The sequence below is a fragment of the Enhydra lutris genome, unplaced genomic scaffold (assembly GCF_002288905.1).
Source record: "Enhydra lutris kenyoni isolate GAN:26980312 unplaced genomic scaffold, ASM228890v2 scaffoldscaffold37, whole genome shotgun sequence".
NCBI classification, from domain to species: Eukaryota; Metazoa; Chordata; class Mammalia; order Carnivora; family Mustelidae; genus Enhydra; species Enhydra lutris.
In genome coordinates this window covers 21,692,227-21,698,226 of record NW_019154121.1, presented here as the reverse complement: position 1 = coordinate 21,698,226, position 6,000 = coordinate 21,692,227, and the positions used below count along the sequence as shown (strand labels likewise).

Here is a 6,000-nt window from a genome sequence, read left to right as displayed (position 1 = left end):
CCACGGACCTTCAATAGTGACACTACTTGCTGTGCAATCTATTCCTACTACAGAGTGAGGACCAGTTCCAACAACAGTGAATCTACTGATAATCACTTCTCTACCCGCGCATTCATCCCTTCATCATTTCTTCGCTCTGCTCACTCAAAGAGCCTAGAAATGATAGTCCAGTAGCAATGAGCACACCTGGCCCCAGATCCTGGTTTCTTAATGTTATCTCCTACAAAAAGAAATCAGGGTTTCCTGGGGGACATTGAGGATTCCAGGACTTTGACGGAAAAAGTGCAAGGTGAGCCTGGAACAGCTCTTACCAGATAACAAAGAAGCAATCAAAGATTAATGAGATCCTGTCAGAAGAACACAGGAGATCTTAAAAGTTCTCAACAAAAGAAAAAAAACCGCCCTATTTTTGTAACTATGTGTTGTGGTGGATGGTAACTAAACCTATCATGGTAATCATTTACCAATATATACATTTACCAAATCATTATATGTGATTTATATCTCAATTAAGACAAAATACAACACAACAGAGAAGCTGGCCTGAAGGGACTCTCCTTGGCCAAACTTGCAATAATCTGAGTACCAAAAAAGGTTAATGATGATAATGGGCTATATTATACACTGAATTAAAAAAAGAACATGAGTCTATGTCACTCCATAAAGAAAAAAGACAGGGAGAGGAGACTAAGAAAGACACACACAGAGGAAGAAATTATTCTATTAACAAAGAATACCAGTCAATAAATATAGAAAGAATGGCACAATTAGAAAATCACCATTTGCAACCCTCAGTGTTGCAATTCGGGCAAGGATCATGGATGTAGTGAAAGGTACAGGGAACATACATTTTGATAGTCTCAAAGAATCACTCCAAAGACTAATTACAAGGGGAAAAATTACGAGATGGGGAGATTAGGCAGTTGTGACCTTAACCAACAATCAAATTTAGCACTGATGGACAGTATGACCCTGATATCATACGCTTCCTGATGTGATGTAATACAGCACATCACAGCCAGTAAGTTTAAACACCTGCTGTATGCTGAGCCTCTATACAGCATTGTGAGAAAGAAAAAAACAAACCTGAATCTGATCATTGACAAAATCAAGCACAAATTTACAAAGGTTGAGGAGGCTCTTTCTAGATTAAATGAGATACCTAAAGAGATAGAATATGATGCATGAATCTTGACTACATCTGGTAAAAAAAAAATACACAAGATGTTTTTTGGCAGTTGGAGAAATTTGAGTATCTACTATTTATTAGATAATATTGACTTCTTTCAAATTTTCTTAGGTATGAGAATGGTATTATGGTCATGTCGGAGAATTCTATAAGTAGGATACAAGCTGAAGAATTTAGGGGACAGGTGTCAAGATGTCTGTAACTTTTAAGTAGTCTAGCCAAAAGGTGTGTGTGTTTGTGTGGATAAAAGCAAAATCAGCAAAAGGTGAACTGGTGCAGCTAGGTGAAAGGCCATTCTTTAAACTTTTCTGTAGCCTTGAAGGTTCTAAAAATATTTTTATTTTGAAAGTGGGAAGAATGCTTCCCTCATGGGACTACAGATATAAAATTCCAGTCAGAGTGCCCAACCTGAATAAATAGCCAGGTTCAGGAAACAGTTTTTATGAATACTCCCAAGAAGCGTTAAAATCTGGTCATTCTCCTCTCCATGTACTGCTGTGCTTTGGAGAATGAGGTAGCCAACCAGAGCGAAGCTAAAAGAGCCCACAGTTGGTGGTGGAGATAGAATTTAAACCCGAGTGGTCTCTCTCCATAGAACCACCACTCACAGAAAGCACAGCCACGAGGCCTGCCCGTCACTGTGCTGGGATTCAGGCTGGGAGAAGATGGCTGGCTGTTCAGGCCTTGCTTCCCCTGCCTCCTCCTGAACCCCGAGTCTCCACTACTACAGCAAGAAACTCCTGTTACAGCTCACCGAGAATGTTCACAAGACGGGCCCATTCTGGGCCTCAGAAATGTTGTGGCTGGGCAAAAAGAACTAGAGGGGCTTTGGCATCACCTGGGCCTGTGTTCGACTCAGGCTCTGCCACTTCATTAACTGTGTGGGCCTGGGCCAATTCCCAGAGAGATGGGACTGTGACTACAGCAGTCATGATAATGGCTGACATTTCTGAGCAGTTATTCCTATGCTAGGCATTTTATGTCTATTGATTCCATAAACGAAGTAGATAGTATTACCATCCCTACTTTAGAGACCAACCATGTCAGGCCCTCTCCTATTTCTACAATTTGGTACCTGCCATCCCTTCTGCCTGCACTTTGAAGGAAAATCCCATTCATCTACCAGGACATTCAGCTGGAATTCCTTCCTTCCTTCTCTACATCTCCAGATTATTTTATTTTCACCCTTACCAAAGTCTGCTTTACCTAAGTTAGATGGTTGCCTGACCATCCTGTTGGGGCTGGGATCTCCCCTCTCTGTATCCCCTGAAGCAGGCAGAGTAGGGGAAGGGAAAAAAATTTCTTCCTCTGCTTAGTTAGATCCATTTTCCTCAACCCAGACTGACATCTACCGGGGGCGGGGCGGGGGGCACAGTTATTACCATTTTCTGAATTTTAAAATACTTTTATTTTAAAACACTTCCTTGAAGTTTCAATTTGGAATCCAAGGCAAGGCCCAGGTGACCAACTGGAAGTCAGTGTAGGAATTCCCACTGTGTAGGAGATAGATTGAACATGGCTGGGTAAATTTCAAGGGTGATAATATTCAGTGAGTAATGTGTCTCCCAGTGAAACCAGATAAGAGTCCTCTCCCCCATGCCCCCCTCAATTCATCAAGATAAAAACTGGCTCACAGCCCTGGGGACTGTATGAGAGCCCTGCCCTTCACCTCGCCTTCCTGGCCTCCCCACACCCAACAGCTGTATCTTCAGCCCTGTTTTGCCCAGTTTATATCTCTAAGAAGCCCACAGGCTGCTCCATTACTCCACAACCCACACTGTAGCGGGAAAAGTTGCCATCTACACTAAGGTGACATGGACCCTGCAGTGAGCTGCCCAGTAGGGCACAGCATAGGGAAAGGTGAGCTGGAGGAGGGTAGACACCTCACCTGCCAATCTGACTTGCCCATTGGCACAACAGAGTATTCTCTTACCTGGTGCACACTCCCAACAGCCACCACCATCCCCCATCCCCTTCCAGAATGTTCCTTCACCATCTCAGCTTACTCTCAGGCTTCATTTTGTGGTTTTCCTCAGGCACAAGCACTCTATTTCAACCACTCTCTTCCTTATGGCCTTCCTGCTTCTCACAACCATTATAATTTATACAATTCAAATGCATCTCCTCATTACATCCTCACAATATCTACAGGAGGGTCCCCTTACAGATTGGTATTCAAAAGGGTTGAAGCTGGTCCTGTCACACAACCTGCATAGGGCGAGACATCTGAACTTTTGATTCTTCCCTGCCATTCACTCCATAGTAAACCTCTGCCTCCTTGAACTGCAGGAAATAAAGCAGGGTTTTTGGAGTAGGGAGTCCTGGGTGGTTTTGGGCAAGTTACTTCACTTCTTTTTACTCCTGTAAACAGATACAGTGATGCCTCTACAGTGTATGAGAGTTGAATGAGATCACGTGTGTGACGCACTGAGTTCAAGGGATGGTCTCTTTATTTCTATTACAAGGGAAGGAAGGTGTTCTGTGCATTCACGGGTGTTTGCCCACTCGGGCAACCCGGTACCCAAACCGTATCAGCGCGTGGCCAACCCTTGCCTTTCCAAGGCCGTGAAGGATCCTTTCGATCTTTGTGTCTCCACCCCACCTTCTTCAGTGCTTTTTAGCCCATTCCAACCAGTCCAACCCGGGCTTGCTTTATCAGCTTTCTCAGCCCTCACTCCCCAGCCCCGGCCACCCGCTTCTGCGACCTCACCCGAGCTCTCCTCCTCACCTAGAGACTCCTCCCCTCCTTGCCCCACCCACCAGACTCCTCCCACAGTCTCGACCCTCTTTATCCGGGCTTTTCCAACGTTCCCCATCCATCCAGACTTCTTCCACCAGCTCCGCCCCCTCTCCCCAGTTATCGCCCCCTCCCCCACAGCCTCTGGCGTTGCCATCCCCATTGCACAGATGAGAATGGCGAGGCTAGGGAAGGTGGGATGACCTCTCATAGTAGGACAGGCGCCAGGTGGGCCCGCGTCCCCTCACCGACTGTCTCTGAGCCCCGCGTTCTCCGCCGCGCCGCACCCACCTCCTGCCCTCGCTCTGCAGCCTCCCCTCCGCGGGCGGCCAGCGCAGCTTTGCAAGGGGGGGAGGAGAGCCGGAGCCCAGCCCAGGGGCGTGGCGGCACTGGAGCCGCGCTCAGTGCTCCGGGACTTGTAGTTCTCCGTGGGCTCTTTGCCGCATAACACGCCGAGCGCAAACTCTATCTTCCAGGAGGCATTGCAGTGAGCCCTCCGGCTCCCCGCCTAGCCCCCGCCGGAGCTCAGACCGGCTGGTCTTAAAGGGGACGCCGCCTGAGTGGCGGTTCGCGGGGTGGCCCCCGCTCCGGCTCCTCCCCGTTTCCCGCACCTCGCCCCTCCCCACGCTTCGTCCCGCAGCCCCGCAGCCCAGCCGCGGCGCGGCTGACTCGGACTCCCTGGGTTCAAGCTTGTGCAGAGCTGGGTGGGGAGTTTGGACTTTGCAGTGAAGGCAGCATCCCTGCCGGCTGGGACCTGGCGGAGGGCGTCCCCACTCCAGAGGGAACAGAGGACTCGCCCTGACCTAGCCTGGCCTAGCCTAGTCCTTCCAGGCCTGAGCGCCCCGCCCAGGAGCCGGCTCTGAGGCCGGGGCTACCGGGGTCCCAGAGGTAAGGGGGCTGGGGGCGTGTGTGCCGGTTGTGGGGAGGGAGTGTCTGCACCCTGGCTGTTCGAGAGCCCTGGGCACGCGCGAAGGGCTCTGAGAGTTTGGGGCTGGGAGAAGGGAGCTCTAGGTGCATCTTGGGCCTCGCTGTGTGACCTTGGGCGAGTAGCTGCCCCTCTCTGGGCTTCCACCTCCTTCATCAGTTGTGTTTGGAGGTGATCCCTCCCTCTCCCCCAATACAGTGAAGCTCACTGGCCTTTCGTGGGGTCCGTACCTCCAGCCTGGGCTGGGCACCAGTGCAAGGTATAACTGAAAGGAGGGGTGGGGCTCAGATAGGGCACAAACTGGGGGGCCAAGAGGTTGCAACCGCTTAGCATAGGCTTTTGCTCTTCTCAGCATCCTCGCTTGGGCGTACTCCCCCTACAAGACTTGAGACTGTGTTAGCCTAGTGCCCGCCCTTCCAGAAAGCCTGGTGTGGGGGTGGGGACTTGTCTGTCTTAAATATGTGAGGGGTGGTCCCAGAAGGGATGGGTGATTGTGGTGTGTTCCTGAGAAGGGAATATATGCTCTCTCTCCTCCCATTCCCCTTCAGTTAAAGAGCAGTTGCGTTTTACCAGTAAAACCCTTTCTTTCTTTCTAGGAGACAGTTTGGTGGCCCAGACGAGGGCCTCCCGGTAGGAGGGCAAGGAGATCCTTCCCAGGGCTGCCTCAGGGAGAAAAAATTCAGTTAAAAACATTCAGAGACAGATGCTGCTGTCCAGAGAGCTGGGTCGGGGGGTTGCTGGGAGGGACACCTAGTGCTCCCCAGGCGGAGTCGGAGGAGGTAGATAGGATATAAGGGTCAGAGAGGAGAGGAAATGGGCTCCTCAGCAATTAGGTGCTGAGTTGGGGCTTGGAGGGTCAGCTGTGCTCTGGAGTAGGGAGAGGTTGAGTGAGACCTTCCTGAAGCCCCTTCCCTGTCCTATGAGATTCTGTGAGCTTTTGACCTGAGTGCTAAACAGGAACAGTATTTGTTTTCTTTTCTTCAGTTTTGGTTGTTTGAGTCATTTCTAAATGGCTGAATCCTCACTCAGTCCAGTCCTGTGACCTCTGTAGGGACCTTCTTGGTTAATTTTGAGTCTCGGGGATATGGATATGGGGGACCCGGCAGAGGAGAGGGCAGTGACTGAGCCAGTCCCTGGAAGGTGCTTTCC

General features: G+C 50.0%; 1 protein-coding gene across 1 annotated transcript in view; it reads left to right on the top strand.

Annotated features, from left to right (window-relative positions):
- Positions 1–4,771: 4,771 nt before the first annotated feature.
- Positions 4,772–6,000, top strand: part of LOC111154449 (ubiquitin specific peptidase 35) — a 51,315-nt gene continuing 50,086 nt past the window's right edge. The window contains exon 1 of the mRNA XM_022514056.1: positions 4,772–4,814. The gene's annotated coding sequence lies outside the window, so the exon portion shown is untranslated. The remainder of the gene's footprint in view (positions 4,815–6,000) is intronic.